This window comes from Falco peregrinus, chromosome 3 (genome assembly GCF_023634155.1).
Source record: "Falco peregrinus isolate bFalPer1 chromosome 3, bFalPer1.pri, whole genome shotgun sequence".
In the NCBI taxonomy this organism is placed as follows: Eukaryota; Metazoa; Chordata; class Aves; order Falconiformes; family Falconidae; genus Falco; species Falco peregrinus.
Genome location: NC_073723.1, coordinates 76,802,351 through 76,824,740, shown reverse-complemented (window position 1 = coordinate 76,824,740; position 22,390 = coordinate 76,802,351). Strand labels below are relative to the sequence as shown.

General features: G+C 41.7%; 1 protein-coding gene across 2 annotated transcripts in view; it reads right to left on the bottom strand.

Annotated features, from left to right (window-relative positions):
- PTPN3 (protein tyrosine phosphatase non-receptor type 3) overlaps window positions 1–17,608 on the bottom strand; it is a 132,709-nt gene extending 115,101 nt beyond the window's left edge. For both annotated transcript variants that reach the window (XM_055799765.1, XM_055799766.1), the window contains exon 1: window positions 17,475–17,608. The gene's annotated coding sequence lies outside the window, so the exon portion shown is untranslated. The remainder of the gene's footprint in view (window positions 1–17,474) is intronic.
- Window positions 17,609–22,390: the final 4,782 nt, after the last annotated feature.

Genomic DNA, 22,390 nt, shown 5'->3' with positions numbered 1-22,390 from the left:
AGTAGGCCAGCATTGCTGGTTTAGACTGAAACAGGAGCAAAAAAGGCAGAGTTTTGCTTATAGTGCTGAGATCCTGTATCTCGCTGCTGGTTTCCCCACCATTAGGCATTTTTGCATGGCAGTGGTAATAAGCAATGCCTCCCAACAGGCAAATTCCTCAAAACTTAATCTGGCAGGGCTGGGAGAGGCGAAGAGGGAGTTTCCTGCAGCATCTTATCAGGTTAGGGCTGTGATCACAAACAGCTGTACTGAGAAACAGGACAGAAGTCCACCACCACTAGTGCTTTCTTTCCTTTGTATTTCTTTCACAACCCTGCAATACACCGGAATTGTATTTTAAAGGAAAGGCATCAAAACAAGGATTACTTGAAAACACAGTACTGTGTTTCTGGTTTTGCTTAAGACTAGTTAACTGACCAAAAAAAGTGATACAGCAAATCAATGACAAAACAGCCCAGTTCCCTGGAAATAAATTGATTGTCATGAGAGCTTTAAAGGAGAAGTTAATTTGAAATCTGTTCTTCAGACAGTGTTGTCAAGCTTATTTTACCTCAGTAACTGAATAAAGCAGATTAACAACTTTATTTTGAAAGCTGTTCACTAAACCCTTTACATAAATTTCTAATATTTAGGCTTACTGCGACCAGTAACAAAGGTAATGACCCTTATTCCAGATCGCCTACCCTAAATTACAGTTGTATAAAAATACTCAGCTTAGTTTATTTAATCTTAATTGCTTTCCTAGTGCAAAATGTACCTTGTCATGACCAGGTAAGTGGTCTGCTTGCCCGCAAGAGCTTTCTGAATGTGATATCAATATTTACACATGCTGAATGCACCCAACCCCCCTGCCCCCCGATCTCTGGAATCAAAGTACAAATTCTGGCCTACGCCATATACACTTTCCTACTATTAATAAAACCTAGAATTTCACCTAAGCAAGTTTGTCTCTTGCAAAAATGGGGTGGGGATTCAACTTCAGCATGTAATGGGAATTGGCTGCCAAATTTAGCCAAACGTTCATCAACATTGATAAGCAAAGGTATCTAACCTTCAAACAGGGTAAACTCATGCAGCAGCGTACAGTCCCCCTTGTGCAGCAATATGACAAGCACAGGAATCCTTTCAAAATAAAAGCAATTTGCAAGACTAGACAGAACAAGTGGTAGAACAGTTTTGTTGGGGACTGAATACAATGACAGGCTGGCTGCCTACCCTGAGCCAGCAAATGCAAAGCAGCCAAAAAGCAGCACAGCAGCCTGTTTGAAAGGGAAGTCTAAGAGAACTTCACAGCAAAGCTCTGGCTGGGAAGCAGTTCAAAACCTCGAGGGGGAAAAAAAAAAAAAATAATCAAAACAGGAACACCTCCTGGTTTAATTCTTATTGCATTCATGAAGAAAGGGCTGCCCTTTCCATAAATTTCAAAACCATTATGTCAGATAAGGTTCAAATGAAAAAATAAATCAGAACTGATAAGGCTAAGTGAATCAATTATTAGTGCAGGCTCTGGAGAATATAGGGGGTTTGAAGTAAAATAAGCAGAAGATCAGACATGAAAAGTACTGGATGAATAAAAGCATAATTGGATGGGCTGGAACAAGGCAAACAGTAACAAGAGTACGACAGCAATGCAGGGAGTAGAGGAAGAAGAAATTAGCTAAGATACCGAAGGGGAGTTATGTAGCATCTTCAAAACAATGAAGAAAGTTTGCTCCTAAGGAACTAGATCAGAGCCAGACAAAAAAAAAAAAAAACCAAAACCAGATTTAGGATGGGTGATGCTCTCATTTGTACAAATTCCTACTAGCATTATTAAAAAAAAAAAGAAAGGGGGTGGGGAGGGCAGGCTAGGGTGTTTAGAACATCAAATACTGTGAAACACAACATGGAGGTTTGAGGTGGTGGTGGTGGGGGGGTGTTGGGGTTTTGGGGTTTTTTAAATGCCCTCTAAAGTTTCAGCATCTTTTGTGTGTTTCCCTTCATAAATATTAGATAACATGATTTCATGCTGGGCCCGAAGTGTTTCCTTGACAGCACCGCTTTTTAGTCCTAGTCAATCTCAAACAATGTTATCTGCACAGTTGGGTAAGGAGTCAGATCTCATCCAACTACTTGGCATTCTCTTACTGCTGAATTTGTCACCTTTTTCTCCAATGTTACGCAAATATGTAGTGTACAGACAGCTGAGTAACAGTGACACATATGCGCATTACCTTCTCTGCCAGACATCCACTGCTACACTTAACTACAGATCTCAACTTCTTGTTTTCCAAACAGATAAAGGTTTTATCTGCTGAAGTATAAATTATTTGACCAGCATTCACTTTTAAGGCTTCCAGACCAACTCCTCAGCTCCACACTATTACCATCCCCACAAAGAGAAGGGAATGAAAACCTAAAGATGACAACTCTCTCTTGCAGCATTATTACAATGATCATCACAGACCATACTAATTACTTTCTTCTACCCCAAGCTTCCAAACATTTTTCAGTATAAAAACAGTTTAGCATACTATCTTCTTCCTACCCCCAAGAACTCTATGCTCAATGACCAGTATTAAACTGTTCAGGAAAAAACTGGCAATATTTTCAAAGATGTACAAAATTAAACTTGTACACTGTAGTATACTAAGCTTGTAAGAAAAATATGTAGATACATGTGGACTACGTGCATTCTTACTTGACTAGGTTGAATCAGAGGAATCATACTGTGATCTGCTCCATAAGAAAAGCAGTATTAATTTAACTGCTTTGATTAATTAATCAAATATTTGGAAGGCAAACAGAGCAAGATACCAAAACAGTTGAAGTCGAGTCCTTGTAAGGCTGTAGCACCTTTTCCTAAATTTATGAGTCTAGCTACTATTGAATAGATTTATTATAGTTCCCTCTTTGTCAAGTCTACTGTTACCATGTCTAAGAAATTCAATATCAAAATACAACTCTCATTACAAATGCAGTAAAGAAAGGATTAAAGATGTTTATGAACAAAGGAGTCATGTATCTTTTGGAATAATACCAAAAGCAAAAATAAGGGAAACTAAAGATAACAATTAATGTCGGTTTATTACAGCCAACTAAGGCCTCATTTGAAGCATTACTTAAGAGAAATAAAATCCAACAAAAAAAAAAAGGAAAAAACAACCAACTACATATACACACCAAAAAAAAAAACCCAACCCAACAACAAAAGCCACCAAAACCCCCTGCCTTTTTTACTGGGGAAAACACATCTTTTTTTCCAAATTCAAAATGCAGGTTTCAGATGGCCACTTTATTCTGGTTTCCAGCCATGCAAACCTCCAAAACTAGACCACAAACTAGGCTCTACAGCAGAGTTTGGAAGCCAGCCCCAGCTGCGCTGGGCCCCCCCGAACCCCAGCACACCCCTGCCTGCGCTGCAGCAGCAGCCGGTACCATCGGCCTGTGCTGTGCTGCTAAAACCGAACACAGAGGTTCAAGCAACTCATTAACCATGCGGTCATAATTCCATGCCAGGGAACAAGAAACAGGTTTACAAACAATGCCAAGAGATGGTGTTTCCACAGCTAATGCAAGAGGTTTGTGGCCTCATCGCCGAGAATAAACCCCAGGTGAATCCTGTGGGCTACCTGCCTGGAGAAAATGGACTCATTGCCAGTAGTGAGCATTTCAAATCACCAACTTCATTATTCTAGGGCTAGTGCATTTGAGGATCTTTTCCTCCCTTCCTTCCCTGCTCCGCCAAGGGAAGCTGTCACCTCAATTACTGTATTTGTAATTGTGCAAACAGTGGTTAATTACAAGTCTAACTATCAATACAGAAAGGTGACAGCACACCAGTGCCTGAAGCAGTGCTATCTGTTTGAACATGGTCTGTGATGGCTGCAATTATGCTAAGGAGTCAGGGAACAGTAAGAAATATCTACATCAAACATCTCTTCTGAAGATATGCACAATGGAAACACTTTACTCACGCTTCAAGAACATGTCCTAAAGTGGTTAGGTACCAGGGGGAAAAAAAAAAGGTATGGTTGATCTAAATGTAAATAAAGTCAGAGATACTGAACAATAAAAGAAAAAAAAAAAATCTACAGCAACATCACAGGAGATCAAAAAAATTAAGTTTTTTACTTAAGGGAAATGCAGACCTTTATCTGTTTTTTCTCTGCTGAAACCCTATTACTAACTGAGAAAACTGCCATGGTTTCCCCTTACTGGAAAAAAACCCAAACATTACAGAGGAGAGAAAGCCTGAGAACAGCAGCCAAATTCAGAAGGAAGGGAGAAGATGTCGTTATAAAACAGGCTTATAAAGTACATCCATATATACGTATGTGTCTTTGATTGTGAAGTTAAGCATTTGAAACAGTATCCAGAAGTTGCTAAATAAACTCAAGACAAACCATAACCAAGCCAAGTAGTCCCTACACAACTTTACATACAAATCAGTCACAGATTAACACACAAGGCTTTGAATACTTAAGTGTATTTCCCCACAAAGTAGTTTACAAGACTATCTCCAGCAAGAGATACTTCAGTTTCATTCTAAAAGTCCAGTCTAAATTTTTAGGTTTTCTGCTGCATTGTACACATTCCATGTATTATATACACAGACATCACTACTGCTAACACAGATTTTAGGATTATTTCCTGAACCAGTACACAGCAGAATTTCTTTGGCAAAATTTGGAAGGCTAGTTAGCATGCTGTTACAGATGTCAAAAGCGCACATCAACTTTTGAATGATTTCTACAATGAACTGCTGTGACGAAACTAAAACGACATGCTGCAGGAAGGCCAACCACTACAGTTGGCCTTTTTGGAAAAAAAAAAAAACAAAACACCAAACAAAAAACCAAAACAAAGCAAAAGCAAAACCCAGGATTTGTCTACCTCAAAGTGTCTTGAAACATACAGATCTCCACTATTTATAGATTTGTCTTAACATGCTCAATTTGTTCTGCAACAAATGTATCAATAAGTATATTATGTCTCTGTATACACATATACACACTCAGCTATAAAATCTTCATTCAGGCATTCATCATAAACATATAACATATGTCAATTAACATATATAATTAATATATAACATAATAATAAAACAAAAAAGTATTTGGTACTACTAGTCAAATGTTTTCCGATTGTATTTGAAACTAGGTTTCTAAATATTACTCTAGCAGCATGGTGTGCATTCAAACAAAATTCTATAGGAGGCAACCTGACTGAGAGCTCTTTCCTCATTTCAGACTCTCCTCTCACACAAATAAAAATAACTGAGTACCAATATTATAACAACGCTGCCCACTCCTTTAATAATAGTATTATTGTGTGGTGGTAAAGTTTTGCATTGGTGAACTAACTTATTTCCCTCATTTTTTTAATCAGAAAAAAAATAACTATTATTTTAGCAAACAATGTTATTTTCATTGTTCTAACAAAAAATTTAGAAAAACATGACTATATATAACCTAGATCAAAGAATCATAGAAAAATCTAGGTTGGAAGGGATCTCTGGAGATCATCCGGCCTAACTGTTCTTGAAAGCAGGGCTTTAAAATAGATTTTCCAAGGTCCCATCAGGTCAAACCTTGAATATTTCCAGCAAGGAAGACTCTACCACTTGTCTAAGCAACCTACTCGAGGGTTTAATAGTTCTCAAGGTAAAGATCTTTTTCTTCCCTTACATCCAGGCATCCAATTTAAACAAAACAAACAAACCAACCAACACAAAACTCCTCTAAATAAAAGCAGGAATAAACAGGCCGTTTAGTACAGTAACAATTTCATCTTCAAATTTCAACACGCTAACCTAATGTATCACGTTGTCTAATAATATAGTCTAAGTACAAAGCGTAAACTGAAATCTCTGTAATGCAGAAATTAACCAACACCGGACAACTGTCACGTCTTAACACGAGCAATGCAGCAGGAACTGACAGGCATTAGAAGTAAATGTCTGCAGAATATTTATTTGAAGTAACTACAGTTTATAATGTATGTAACTGCTCACGTTATTTATTGTTGAATAATTTGCTAATATATCAGTGTTGCCTCTTGGTGGCTACCTCTGGCACCGTTCACTGTCATACTGAGTCACATAGGCATGCCAGGATGCCTCTGATCATGTGCGTACTACTACGCTCATCTCTTAAGACCCTAGGCTGCCACCTCTCCAAGCCTGAGCTCTTCCTCCCTTCTGCTCCCAGACCCCAAGCCTTCAAGTCCCACACATGTTTCCGTACTGCCAGTCCTGTCTCTGGTCTTGCCCAGCCATTAGTTAGAGGATGTAGAGCAGGTGATGTAGGTAGTGGTTGAACCCAAGTCAAGCACCTGCTCACTCCCTACTGTGTGGGCAAAAGAATATACACACCTGCTGAGCCTCACACTGAAGCCCTGTTCTTAGTGCAGGTACTAACCTTTTCTATGTAGTTCACAGCTTAATGTCTTTAAGACTTGCCAATTTATTTATTTATTATAAAATGTGTTGAAACTTACAAAGAATTGGACATTACTGGGGATGGACAACCAGTATGCTCTTTAGACAACCAGACTCAGAAGCTGAACATTCAGTTGATTCAATGTTGTTTTAGGTCACCCGACACCACATCAAAGTTAGAAGTACCGAAGAAACAGAAACTTTCACCTCATTTACTCATCACACACCAACTGCCAAAAGGGATCTCAATGGATGGAAAGGAAGGACACTAAAAAAAGCCAGGTGTGTCACTACCTGACCTTATCTGCTGGCAAGAGGCACACTCAACGATCACCTTGAAGCTGCCATCTAATGAATCCAGTAAAACAGGCTTTTTTTTATTACCCATGTTAAGAGTTCAACTTTGCCTTAAAATGCACAGCAAATGGTTGTAAAGCCAGTTTTTCTCCTCGCTGCCAGAAAGAAAAGCAAACAAGCTTCAATGAATGATGTGAGCCATCCCTAACCAAGAAAGGCCATTGCACAACTGTGGCTATGTGCACCTGGCAGCTGAGGAACATCAATACGCACAGAGCTGGCCTGGTGCTGCGACCACAAACACAAGTGAGGTGACACCTACGGGAACACTTTCTTTAGAGCTTCTGTAGTGTTTGGCTTACAATCTTTCTCTGCAAAAGTTATAAGGATAAGCATGTTATCTTGGGCTTAGAAGTAATTTTACCCAATTAAAAGTAGTGGAGGAGATGGAACCAAGTTTGCCATTTAAGTGAACGTGTTCTGTTTACAAATATTTGGGGGATGGGAGGCAGAGCGAAAAACAGGGGACAAGAAAACACCTGCTACTTTTGCCTTTGGTAAATGAGGTGATAAAAAAGCTGCAGTGTCGGGCACTTGGCAGACTAAGCAACATGCAGTCTTATTTTCTTCGTACCTTGGATTTGTCTTTGACTGCTTGCTTTGACACCCAAAAGAGAAATTTCAAACCAGTTCTTTTATACTGGGAAAGATTTACTTCCTGGGTAATTAGGAAAAAACCAAACACAGATGACCAAAGCACACAACTTGATACTACCGCAAGTCAGTCAAACATAGCATGCACTGGTTAACAAGTAACAGAGTTTGTAACATAATAGTAACAAAACCTCTTGCTCTGAGAGTAACTGATGACAGAACTAACACTAGACCCCAGTACTCTAGAGGCACACTTGTCCAGATCGCAGTTCAATTCATTAATTAATCTCAGCAGATGCTATTGGAAAAGTATGTTCTCCATCAAAACTCCTTTTAATAGTGTCAGATTCCTTCAAAATCCAAGGAAAACGGGTAACACATTATGAGTAAGCTTGGTTTCCTATATACAATTATCACAACTCTTCTACAATCATTTTGCTCCAAGAGAATTTTTTTTAAAAAAACCACAGGATTTATGTCATGTTTTCAGAATCAAGAATTCAGTACAAATAACAGCAAGTTATTCTTGTGATAAATTATCTTTATTACTAAGTTTATTCTGAATATACCCAGCTTCATATCCCACTGAATCATGCTGTTTGATTACCACATAACCTTCAACTGCTCACAAGTCAGACATATCTGTTTAGAAACCAAAGTATAGTTAGATAAGTGACCCTTAATGTAAAACCAAGTGTACTGCTATCTCCTGATCTGAAGCCAATATACTCTGCTCAACATAAATTAACAGGGTTTACAAATTTACCACAGATTTTAAAGAACTCTGTGTTCTTCTGTTCACATTGGTATGGAGAAATAACTAATTTTACATTACATAACAAAGTGTAGTACTTCCATCACATCAAAATGCAAGAATTTCACAATTAAGAAAAGAAAAATATAGATTCCCCAATGAGGCAGGAATGTGTTTCAGCAGCCAGGCCACAACGAAAACCCAAACTAGAGCTTCCAGCGGTTTTGCTCTACACTCAAGTAACAGAACAAGTAATCCTTGGAAAGAGGCAACAAACTTCTCCCTAGAATGGTCAGTGAAACACTTGGATAGAGAAGAAAAACCAAAAAGTCTCCCATTGTTACCTAAGGAGTTAGAAATCAAGTGTGTAAATTTACCTTCACATTATGTGATATATTGATAAGGAATTAAATTTCTAACGAAGTGGAGAAAAAAAAAAGTATTCAAAGCACTGTATTTGTGATTAAGCATTTATCAATCATGTGATGCTTGCGTCAAAAAGGTAATACCGCTACACATAGCCCTCCCTTACTATTAAGCACATACATAGTTTCACTACAAGATGCCAAAGGTCCTATACCAAAGGCAACTGCTTATTTGTAAACTGCCAGTTTAGGGCAAAGGGGTGTTATCGTGGTGATGAATTATTGTATAATAATGCACCAGAAAAGCAGGTGCTACTATTAAAAGTTATCTGCTCCCATTACACTGGTAGATAATTGTTTGTTTCACACCTTGCAGAAACTATGACATTGCAAGCCTGTGCACTCACCTACAACAAAGGTATGATGTTCCCTTTTCATTCCAGGGAATTACTATCTGATATACAGAGTGCATCGGCTAGAAGCAGAATGCTGTTAAGTCAATTAAGTGCTTCTTAATTGTATAGTAACAGCATGCTCAAATGCTCCATCAGTTATTTGCTACCTTTGGCCAAAGGTACCACACATATCCGGACAGAATGGAAAGTCTAAACATTTGTCTGAAAAATAATAAAGTCCTATCTGCTCAGGAACAGCATAAGACAAAAGAAAACACAACCTTTCCCATTATTAAACACTGAATCACTTCCTAGTTACCAAAAAACCACTGTGTTGCCCTTAATCCTGGAACCTTATCAGCTCCCAGGTGCCAAATCACCAGCTTGCCTCAGATAGCTATCTTTTTCTTCAGGTGTGCGTTTTCAATATGAATAGAAAACATGTATAACCAAAACTGGAGAATAAACTTAAAATCTACTGAATTTAATGAATGGAAAGCTACAATTAAGACAGCTGCTTTACTACAACAGTATTGCTGGGGACTTTTGAAATTTGCCAGGGATTTTTGGTCTCTTGCCACATCAGTAGTGTGCCCTGAACGGTGCAGTCCCACAGACTTTTCCTCAGCTTATGAAACTTTCTGGCAACTACTTCAAAGTACAACTGTATTGCTAAAGTCAAACAAATCTGAAAGCAAGAAGAATTCAGTTGCTAAAGGTTTTTTGTTTTTAATAAAAAAACACCTCCACCATGACTGCAAATATAGAAAACCCACACTTGCATTCAGTCTTATTAACAGCTACTATTAATTTAATATACATGAAGTACAGTATCACAAGAATGTTCACAGATGAAGAGTTGCCTAATATTTATGATTCTGAATTTTCTCAGCATCACCTCAAATTGCTTATTACTTTTGGAGTATATTGGGAAGTATTGATCCCCCTCCTCCAATTGTTCCTCACAATCATAAATTGTTACAAACAAAAAACCCCCTGTAATTTCAACATTGTAACAAACAGCCATCAAATGCTGCATACCTCAAGGAGCAGCCTAAACCCCGTTGTTCTACTACTGCTTGGTTCTTTTTTTAATGAGTTTATTAAATATGTAGAAAAATTAAGTTTTTAACTAGGTATTCAAAGTCACAAATTACTAAATTCTTAGCAACTTTTCCACATGTCATGCAAAACAAATATTTACAGAAACATGCTTTGAAGGGAAAAAGATTTATGATCCTTAATACAACTGGATCCTTCTGTAAAGATTCCCAGAAGACATGATCTCTTTTCAATCTAATCCCAAACAGAATAATGTACAAGATGATGCTGAGAGTAGCTTATGCTCTACCCAAACTAAAGTTTCCCAATGAGTTTCCATCAAGCAAAAATTGCAACACTCTTTTTACCAAGCATCTGAGAAAGCCATAGCTGAAGGCGGCAGTGGGCAGAACAGAGACCAAAATTGCAGCTGGGCTTACGCTATCACTCAAGTTAACAGAAGGACGGCTCAAATAATTGCATTGACTCATTAATTCAGAGAATCAATGTTTTGAATTGAGTTAGGCATATGCAAGGATGGAAATCTTAAACAACAGTAGTCTAGAAAGTGCCATGTGACATTGCAAACTACTAGGGTTCAAGAATTTTACCTCCTTGAAGCCTTCTAATAATTAACAAAATCCATTGATATACTGCACCCAAAAATACAAAGCCAGGGATATGATAAAGTTTGAACTATACCATAATTACGGAGTTAATCCACACTGCAGCCCAGGATGTTAGCTAAATTTTTTTAAACAAGTTTCCAACATGCTTTAATAAATCTTTACTTATATATATATATATATGGCTAGAAGCATGTGTGAAAAGTGGAAAATGTCCCATCCTATAACAACCACTGAAAGCCAATCAGGACAACTTGTGTTCACTAGGTTGCTCAAAGACGCCTTTCTTTCCTATAGTAAACATGAACTAACACATTCTGAAATAACACGAAGATAAGGCAAGCTGTACTTTAGCATGTGCTAGCTGATCTTCAACTTGACCAAAGTACAACCTGCTTTATCTACAGACTAGAGATTTTTAATGTGTTATTTAGAACATCAGCAACACATTCAAGAAGTTACCCTCTTCTGGACAAACCATTAACACTGAAGCATCCACAGCAATCAAAAATTCCTTGCCTGTATTTAGCTTTGGGTGCATGTCCAAGTTTGCCTACAACCAAAAGCTGTGCCTCTATCTGCACCATTACAGTTCAAGAAGCACAGTCCTTTCCCACATAGGTAAGAATATAAAGTAACAGAAAACTGCAAGAATTATGAAAAGCATTTTACACTGATACAGGTACAGAAACAGGAGTCAACTGCACATAGATCCAATACCCGGAATAAAAATATTAAGCTTTAAAAAAATTTACAAAAACACCACCAAAACTCAGTGAAAGACCTCTGTATACTCAGGGCCAATCCCTGGGAGACATCCCACGTTGAACAACAGGATCCATACACACGCAGCTGTAGGCAAAACAACAGAAGAACAGCAGCACAGTACAAAAGCCCACGCGTATACAAGTCGCAGTTCAGGCTCCCAGCTCTGATTCTTAAGATGCGTCATTCCACAGAGCGTAACTATATCCCATAACTTGCTAGGGAAATAGCCATGGTTACTCATCACAGTTTGGTGTTTCAAACCACTCGCTTTCCTTAACTCTACACACACCAGATTGAAATCTGACTGAGGGCGGAGGGAGAGGACAGCAGGAAATCAACCAACAAGATGTCAAATTGTAACTACTTTGGTACTTTAAAATGCAAACAAAATGCCATTTGATTTAATACTGAAACACTTTACTGTTGATTTCAGTTGCTTACAACTAAAAAAATATCTTTGGGAAAAGAGTAAAGTCTTTAGATTAAAAACCCCACCACCAAACAACTGGTTAATAGTGTCAATAATTACTTAAAAAGGAGATTTTTGCTTCTTACTATGGGGTGTGTGTGGTAGCTTTACTTTGTGCACATGGCACGTTTTATTTGCTATTTAAAACACACTGTTGAGGCATCCAGCCTTGGTCAGTAATACTGGCATCTGTCAGAATCACTAAAATTAAAGCTGCTACCAAACCATTGCCACTACATTTGCCAGCTAGAAAGGCTGAGGCATTTTGTGATTTCACACCAATTTTACCATTTCTTCTCTTTCAGAAAATAAAAAATAGAAGTGAAGCACACTTTAGTATTTTCCACCTTACCATTTCAGAAATGAAACCTTTTAGCTTGTTTGAAAGATTACGTGAATTTAAAATGTAATTAGTTTCGTATCACATTAAAATAGAAGAGCAAAGGAGCAAGATCACTTTCTGTACATCTAGTTTTCTTCTCCTTGCAGAGAACTTGAAAATATATTGATTTTATTTTCATCTCAAACTATTAAAATCCTCTCAAACCCCTTTTAAAACTTCACTGCCCGCTATGACAACACACACATACAGGTCTGAACGAAAAACTGGCTTTTCCCCCCATTTTCCATTAATTTCTATTAGCAACATCACTAAATCTTAGCGAGGAAGTTCTAAAAAGAGAAACAGAGAGATCCCTATGACTCGTAAGTTACTACGTTAATACTGCACAGTACTGATTAAGAATTATTATCTTATCAACTTCACAGTGCACAGACCACTAGCTTGAATTAGGAAGAAAAAAGCTGGTTGTTGATAAAGATGACAGACAGATAAAGATTCCTACATTAACCTCTTGAAACATACTGAACTAGTCAATACAAGCAAGCATGCCACATACTTTTCCTTGCATCATGAAGCAGAAATACAGCCAAAGTAGTATCTGTTTTACTTTTGGCAAAGCAACACCATTTAAAAATCCCCAAATCCCTTCTACTAGAAAAGGGATTATGGTAGTTTAGCTTGAAGAGCTCCTCTCAATTCCAGATTCTGAAAAACACAGTTTCCTCAGCAGGGCTTTTAGTCATCCTTCAAGGCTTGGGACACTCTCTCTCTCTCCCCAACATAGGTTGCTGTAAGTGCTTGTATGAAACCTAAACTTGCCAAGAGAGGGAACTGATGAAATTACAGCCAGTATGACAGATTAACATATGCTTGTACCATGCAAGCTTCACTGTTTCTTGTGACTTCTGTTTTGCCTGTAAAACTACATTACTTGCCTACTCTTCTTTAACATTTATTTCGAAGAGAGATCAGCAGAAGTTTAACAGGGGGAACCTAGTCACAGAAATCATGTGCTGGCTTCAGACAAAGGGGCCTGCAATCCCCAGAGATCCGCCACATCCCTTATGCAGTGATATGCTATCCTGTTAAATCAAAGGTGAAGATTCTTGGACAGAAAAACCGCATGCATTTAAAGGAGAGGTGTTGTTTTTGGATGAAGATGCATGCTGAGATGAGATAGCCTGGCTCCATGAGAAGAGAAGCCCTTCAAACTGTGGATGTGTGTCAGCCAAAGCCAGAGGAACTCTCAGAATGATGAAAAGGCAGATATGTTTCTGCCTGTATCTTTTCCAACTTTCTTCTGGAAACCGATTTAAAAATACCTCACATCTTATTGAGGAGTGCCAGATGGAGAATCTGTATTCTAAATGTATGCCTGGAGCCTAGATTTTGCTTGGACTTCTCCAACTTGCAGGCCAAGAGCACATGGGACTCACCAAATGAGCGATGGTACAGCAGCGCACCAGGCACCTACAACCTTTTCTCTTGAACCTTCCTGGCACAGGAGACAGGAACCCTTTGTTGCCATTACTCATGTGCAATGTTTAGAAATCTAACACACAAAATCTAGCAGACAGGCATGACCAGACTTCAGCATCACAGTGATTTCAGCACAGCTCAAGCAACTGAATTGCGTAAAGAAACATCAGTTCTTTCCTTAGGGAGAAGGCTCTTCAAGATTTTGAATACAGTTTGCCAACAGAAGGAAAAATTAAGACCAAAAAACGATTTATAAAGCAAGCTATTGGAGAATGTTTTCTATATTATCCGATTTCCTAGCATTTCATGAACTATTTCTTTCTTCTTTCATATCCCTGCAAAGAAAAAGGAATACAAAGTCCTATACAGTACACATGATTAAGTTTCATATTACAATGCTAATAACAGAAATAAGAACTCCATAAGGTTCAGTACATGCCGATATGAAGACAATGGTATCTCAGGGTATGGGAAGATTAGAATAAATTATCTCAAGGTAAGTCAGGATTGAACTTGCAGCACATCTGTTACTCCACTCCCAACTGCCTCTGCGCCTGCTCTTTCCCCTCAGTAAACACCCTGACAGAATAACAACTTACCTCCCATTAATTCACACTTGTCATGAAGTAAGACCATACACACCTTCTGATTTTTAGGCCTTGATAACAAGAAAACACTTTATCTCATGAAACGCATCCAACTCCAAAACAAAACTGCAGGCAGAGTGTTTCTTACCGATACCAACACTTCCACCTAGCCTGGACTAAGGTGCTTAAACCCTGCCTTTCCTGTGGGCTTAAGGGACAAGCCCAGTTCAGAATTACCTCTAGTAGCAAGCTACCCAAAGCAAACAAAAGTGAGAGCTGTCCCACGTTATAGCCCAAGGTATCTGATGCTCCCATGAAGGGCTGAAACATCAGAGCTATGGATTCTCACCACAAGGCAGACACCTGCAAGCTGGATGAGCTAATGCTCATCGACATTGTGCCAAATCCCCCTTGTTGAGTAACCTCATGAACGTAACACCGTAGAACAAAATATACCTTGCACTGCTACACATAGGTAGCCAGAAGATAAGAGAAACCAATACTACAAACCAACACCAACTAATACCAGGAGGAATTAAAACAATTTTTGCTCACTATATGTACTCAAAGATGTAGTTTTGGGAAAACAACTGAAAAATGTTCTCTCGCTTTTCCACTGCAGTGCAAACTTTACAATAGACAACCACACACTGTTAACCTCTGTCAGCAACCAGTTCTCAACTTCATGGTTACAAAGTTTATGGAATTGTTTCTCATTCCAAAAAAAAAAAAAAAAAAACCCAAAAAAAAAAACGACACCACAAGGTTCCTATGAAACTGACAAAGCACACTGACCATATTTAAAATCCTAGGGTTGGTAACAACGCTCCCGACCACCATTAAGCTTCAGTTTACCATAACTGCTCAATTTGTAATGAACACATAGCCCTATGTACAGATGCTGGCACAGCAAGTATTATTTTTGAATGTACAAAGCGATGAAACAGAACTGTTAACTGTACCTGCATTTAGTCCACCTTAGAGAATTTAACATTAATGACTTCTGTACACAACACCTTTACCATTGTGCCTATGTAATGTTACTCTTTTAGCGTCTATGTAAAGCTATCGTTTACCCATCAGTAAGAGAAGTAGGTCATAGCTTAGAAATGTATAGATGACCGTTTCTGCTATGATACTATAAAAAAAAAGCCATCAAAGATCTTTAGACATTAACTGCTATTTTAGACCACTGGAGTGGATGAAAACAAGATTTATTGCATGACAAGTCAAACATACACAAGAAAGTGATGTTACTGCCACACTAGCTTTTTCATTATCATCTTCTGCATTAAGCATATTACAATAATACAAATTGCTAAATTAACAAACAATTACAGAGCTTTCTGGATATGCTATTGAATTACAGCGTTTACTTCACTATAGTCTTATTACAGCCTTAGTTTGTACTAAAAAGTATTTTGGAGGCATAGAGGCAAAAAAGTAATTAACTGTACAGTACAACATGTTGCTGTGATATTACACAACATTTCTGTCCTGAAATCATGAACTGTCCCAGTCTCAGAACATGCAAAAAAAGGTGATAACAGACACATAAGAAACACTTATTAAATCCCAGATAGAGATGACAAGTGTTAAGAGTTTTTCCAGGAATCTACTGCCAGGCATGTTAGTGTTTAATGAAACAAAAATCAATCTTATCAACACATGTTGGTTCTTTAAATGAGGTGTTCTGTTAAGTGTACTTATAAATACGTGGAACATTACATTTTTTCTTATGAACTAAGAAACAAAGATACACTAGACATTTGTCACCAACCCATTACAAGATTTTTGCCACAAGACAGACCCAGGGAAGGTCAGCATCATAAAAATTCAGTATTTGTATTCAATTAGCAATTTTTCCTGATGTGGTAATGAAGCCGACCTTTCCTCTCCACATTCCCGTTTATGAACAGTTTCCTTTAAGATCAAAACCACCCAGGTAACAGGGAGATTTGTTTCTTCTACAGATTAGTTTCAGACAAAAGAAGAAAAAAGAAAAAAAAAAAAGTCCAACTCCCCTCCAAAGCCAAGTACTCTACACATCTAAATTCACTTTTTATAAATATTTTTTCTATGCAATACTGAGCAAAATTAGTACTTCAGTGATCATATATTTCCACCAAAAAGACAGTTTGGGATGATCAAAGTAGTAGTATCAGTATTTAACATTACCAAAGTACTAATTTATTCTGATTTCTGTTACGCTGCTGTTAGAGCAGTGGCAATTTGTACAATAAGGTGTACAGCCACGAGGGAAGCAACCATCCTAGCAGGGAAAACAAATAATAATTAAAAAAACCCAAAACACAGCAAACCAAAAACAGTGCGTATCTTTTAAAGAGAGGAAAGCAACGAGCAACAGGAGAGCCTGACTAATTACTTCAGGTAATCTCAGTAAAGAGAGGAAATGAGAAACGCTGTAAGATGAATGGGAATTTTACATTAGAAGAAATATCGTCTTTACTGCCGTTGCATCCGTTTCACAACACCGGTCAGGTAACTTGTCCTTACACTTCATACATGTGTACACGTTACATACGTTAGGTACCGCGGGGGCCCGGCAGCCCCTGAGGTGGGGGGGCTCCGGCACAGCGCCGGGCCGGTCACCCCCGGGCTCCCGGGGGCGCTCCCCGGGCCGGGGCCGCTCTGCCCCGCTGCGCTCCCCTCCGGCACCCGCCTGAGGCGCTCCGTGCTCGGGCGGGCACGGAAAAAAGCTCTGAGGCGAGGTGCTCCGCCTGCGACTTGCGGGAAGGTCGGATGCGGGAAGGAGCCAGGAGTCTGCAGCGGCGAGCGCCGGAGCGAGCGGGGACGGGACGGGCCTCCGCCGGGCGCTCCCCGCAGACCCGACGGTGCCCACCTGCCCAGGCGCCAGCGCCACCGCACCCGCCGGGGGCACAAGGCGCGGGGGAGAGCAGAGAGCGGAGGGACCTCGCGGGGCAGCGTCGCTCCCCGCCGGCACGGCACGGCACGGCGAGCCGCGGGCTGACAGCCGGCCCCGCACCGCCGCTCACCTTCCCGCTCGCTCCCCCCTCCCCACGCCCCAGCCCCACCAGCCGCCGGGCGCAGCCCTCGCCCCCGCCGCCGCTCCCCCCGGGGCCAGCTGCCCGCCCGGGCACTTCTACGGCCGGCCGAGGAGGACGGAGGCGCGGGGGCGGCCCCGGCTGCACCACCGCCCCCGCCTCCCGGAGGCGCCCCGACGGCGACAACTTTCCCCACGGCCCGGCCTCCGCACCCCGCGCCGCTCCCGCTCCCGCCGCCCCGCCCGGTACCTGCCGCGCCGCCGCCGCCCCGCTCCCCCAGGGGGCGCAGAAGCCGCCGCGGCCGCCGCCACCGCGCAGACCGAGGCGAGCAGGTGCGGAGCGCGGGCCCGCGGAGCCGACCCCACCGCCGCCGCCGGCTCCTGCGCCTGGGCTGGCCGGGCGGAGCGGGGCGGGGCGGGGCGGGGCGGGGCGGGGAGGAGCGCGCCCGCCGCCCGCGCCCGCCCCCTAGCGGAGCGACCGGCCCGGCCCGGCCGCCCGCCCCGCTCCAACTCCCCGCTTCGGTTCCACTCGGATCCCTTCGGAACTTTCCGCCGCTTCCGGAAGGGGGAACGGGGCGGGGCGGGGGGCGCGCGGAGCACAGCGCCCCCGGGGGTAGGGGGGGGGGGCGTTCCCTCACGCCCCGCAGCGGCCGCGCATGCGCCCTGGCGGGGACGGCCGGGCGGGCACCTGCCGGCGCACGGCGGGGCTGCCCGGCTGGCGGCAGCGGCCTGTTCCGGGCCCGCGGGCCCGCGGGAGGGGAGCGGAGGGCCGGTCCCGCCCCCGGAGCTGCCCCGCCCGCGGCTTCGGGCCGCTCCTCCGGGGCGCGGGGCACGTGGGAGGCCTGGCGCGGGCGCGGAGGGCCGCGCGGGGTGGGCGGGGCCTGCTGCCGCCCCTTGACGCCCGGGCCCGCTGGCAGCGTGGGGGTTCGAGGAGCCTGGTGTCCCCTGGTGTCACCGGCAGGGTTAGTAACGAGGCAAATGCAGGGATACGCCAAGTGTCGTCGAGGAAGGCGGTTGCTAGCACACCCCGCCGGGGTCTGGGGGGAGGTGGGCAGGGCTGGCAAGGCGGGGGGCTAAGGTCCCCACCAGGCACGGGGAGGCGTGCCCCGCCGCCCGCTTTCCGCTCGCTTTGCTATTTACAGGGCACGGTTCAGGTCTTGCAAGTGGTATAACTGTGTCAGAGCAACTCTACACCCGTGCTAATTAACGGAGCCTTTCAGCAGAGCTAATTAAGTGAAGCAGAATACCTCAATGGCCAAGCAATCCGACGGTATGTTTTCTCCAGTGGCAAAGCCAGTTAAGGAAATTTCCAGATGCTTGTTCCTGCCCTTGTGGCACAGTTGTGCTAATGACTGTAAATGAGATCAGTGAAACAGCCCAGGTTAAGGCATACACAAAATCCCTCCAAAAAATTTTATGAAACTTGGATGTTACTTTCCTGATCTGTTTTGGCCCCTGTCCTCAGACATCTCTGTTAACACAAATGCAGGGGTGGGAGCAGGGAGGGGGTGACCCACTGTGCTAGAAGCTCTGTGCAAGAAACACAGATGCAGAGAAAACCAGAGACATGCCAGAGATAATCCTATCCATCTGTTCCTTGACATGGCTGTATCGTTTCAAATTCCAAAATTGCCATTTCCAAATATTTGGGGACCTCTGTGCTGCATGACACTATAAATGTGCCTGCAGTGGAGAAGTGGCTTTCAAACATGCAGGTTGGCTCTTCCAGTCTGCTTGCTCTCAGAATGCCACTTTGCTGGCTAGTTTGGGTGAAGTAACTCGAAGCTAGCAACTTCAGATGCAGAGAAGGCAGGAGAACGGGAGCCAGTTTGTGCATGTCTACACAGTACTGCGTATCTAAATTTGAGTACTGGGAGGAGCATAGCTATATCACATGTTTTCCCACCAGGGGCAATGCACGCTGCTGCTCAGCATGGCAGATTCACAGGGAGATTCCGATTTCCTGCAGCTTCCTCGGGACAGTTCTGTCTTATGCTTAGAGACATGTTGATTGACAGCTACCCTAAAGAGCGATCTATTCAAAATACTTGTTTGAGGAAGCCATCTAATAATCTTAATCCCTCTTAATTTATAAAAGGTGCGTAGCCTTAATCTTGCAGACATTTAAATCCTAATGAAATATTCAAAGTCATCAGGCTTCATTCAAGTTAACTCGTTCTGAGACTCAAAGTGTGAATATGTTCATTCGTTAACTCTGTAACATTCCTCCGGAGTGTGAGAATAATTAATGATAGAGTTTGTAAAAAACCACTGGCATTGCCATCAGCCCGTTAGGTTGGTGTGTTTCCATCAGAACCTGTCCTAGATGTTGAGTGAGGATTAGACCCCTCTACCACTTTGTGTGCCATGGAAGGTAGTTAAAATTCATTTGAAGTGATACTCTGCATTTTCCAGTCAAAGTACTTTGTAAGCAGTAGCCATCACCTCTTCCTTTAGAGGGAATGCAGTAAAATGTGCTACATAACAGATACATGAAGTTAACACACTGCCAAAGGTCAAGCTGCTGCTCCCCATGTTAAAGGTTTACTGCATCTTGCCCTCTACATAGTCCCATGTAGGTCTATAGGATCATTAATTTAGTGACATAATGGCCAACACATTCCAACTAATCATAGTCAGGGCCTGATGACTTTTAGGGATTAAATATGAGTGTATTGGGCATTTGATTTAGTTGTACAATTCCTGTGTTTCTAGCAGGACCAAAGCTGTGCAACAGACAATCCTTTCATTACAATATCAGAAATTATACTGTTAGACCTCAAGTGACATACGTAATCCAGGTCTTCCCATGTGTTAACACTATTACCTGTTGTATCAAGTACAGTCAATCATACCAGTGAAGAAGAGTGTCCCCTGCTCTGTTGACTGGGAGTTGCAGATTTAATGGGAACAAACGACAGCTTTCTGTTACACACAATTACTTATAGCTCTGAAATTCTATTATTGGGAAACAATTTCCTGAATTCCTTGCTTGTATGGAAAGGCAGAGAATCCTGTACTGATTAAGAGCAGGGAAGAGAAGAAAGAATATAATAGCTATGATTGTCTCACATAGGGTACCAAAGGACCACTAGTGAATTCTTGCCACTAACAGATGATCTTTCCCACCAAATGTGGTATCACCTAATAACAAAATAGCTGTTTCAAAAACAGTTCTGTATGTGAATGTTCCTACACATCACCTGTTTGTTAAAAATGTGCTATATGAGATGAATATGAATTCATTACTTGTACGTTATTTTCCTATCACACAATCAAAAATGTGGACAAAATACAAATTCCATGAAAATAACATCCTGAAATTAAAAAGAAAAAAACCACCACTCCCATAAAATAAAACCCAACAAACAAACAAAAAAACACAGGACAAAGACTGTCTCAGTTAATTTCACCTTTTGTGGCAGAGGCATTACTATTTTCTGTAATTACATAAACACTATTTTTTGCAGATTGCCTTCCATTCACTGCATGTCTCAACGGCTGCCTTCACTGCACATGTTAACACCTACAAACTACATGGCTACTCTCATCCTGTTGAGTACCCAGCTGAAAACATCTAGGACAGTTTTTCAACTCTCGGTTCCTGCGTGTGTTTATTCACATCGCTGAGCACTTCTTTAAATAAAAAAAAAATAAATCACAACTTGAACCTCTGGTCAGTTTGCTCAGAAAAGGAAAGCACTCAGTTACTGGTCAGAGGAAAGAAGTCCTGCTGGAGTGACTTCGTGTGGAAGTGCTGTCACAGTAGCAAACACCTCTGGTAACAGTTTGTGCAGCTACCTAGCCAGGAATCAGGTACTGATTAAAACCAGATAAGGAAGAAAACTGGGTAGTGTTACTTCTAATATAGGTAAGTTCTCCAGTTAGGTTAACTTGTAGTGATAACAGGAAAAGTGTAGCACTGTGAAAAGTTCAGGGAGAAGAGAAGGCTGTGTATCTGAGCAGCATAGCTGGCTAATGCTACCCCTTAGTGAGTTCATGAAACCACGGTCTGATTCCACGGCTTAGACTGACTTTCTTTTCTTAGCGTTAGTAACCAGGGAAAGGTTAGCAGGAAAAAGTCTTGATCACTGCCAGACTGTGACTTAGATGGAGGTAAAGCACAAAGCATGTTTTAAGAGAGATATAAAAGATTCTGTTACACTTAGTATCCAGTTTTGGACAACCTAGTGGAAAGAAGTCTGAATAACTGATTTAGACAGCAAGTCTAATGGGGAAAAGTTAAAGATTTGGACAGGCTAGGGGTGGGCTCAAGACAACAAGACAGCTGTCTTCAGTCATGTACAACATCCCCTGTGGCTGGGGTGAAGAGCAAACAGCTTCATTCAAAGCGAAGATTACAATTACATGTTAGAACAAATCTTCCTGGTTACAAACTATGCTACCTAGGCAAATGGCAGAACACCTCTCATTACATGTTTTAAGCACAGCTTAAGTAAATAACCTGTACCTAAGGACTGATCCCTTATTACAGAGAAGTAAAGAAAAAGACTTCCTGAGGCCTCTATCAATGCATGCTGGTAGTCTGTATGATCTGCGGTGAGAAAACGCTTTAGGCTTGTTTTGTCAAGACCAGCAAGCCTCTACTGAGTAAATGTGTGTGTGTGTGTGTGCGTGCACGTGCGTGCGCACACGCAGAGCTACATGCTCCTCATGCTACATGCTACAGCTCCTCAACAGATAGTTACAATGAGGTGGTTTGTGTGTTGATTTTTAGTTAGCAGTTCTTTATCCTAATTCTTCCTGGAAAAGCTAAATTATGTTTAAAGTCAGTTCAGCTTGAGGCAGAAGCTCGTGATGGGAAACTTCATCCCAAATAATTAAATTCTGACGCAGTGGTAACCGAAACTACATCTTAATAAGGTAAATGTTTGCCAATCCAAGCAGTAGGCATTGTGGTCACTCAGCCTTATAGATAGATCCACATGTGCATGCACAGAATAAGCTTCACTCCACTTTCAGAAACACTGAAGTTCTAACAGTCCTTATCTTAAGTTCATGAGATATGTTTTGAAGTCTCCATCTTTTAAAAACATGAGCCAACAGTGAACTTTCCAAAAGCCCTAAGTGGGTTAAGGTATGTTTGCACTATGACAAAACACTGGTTTAAGTGACTGCAGACTGAGAGTGTACACACAGGCAGTA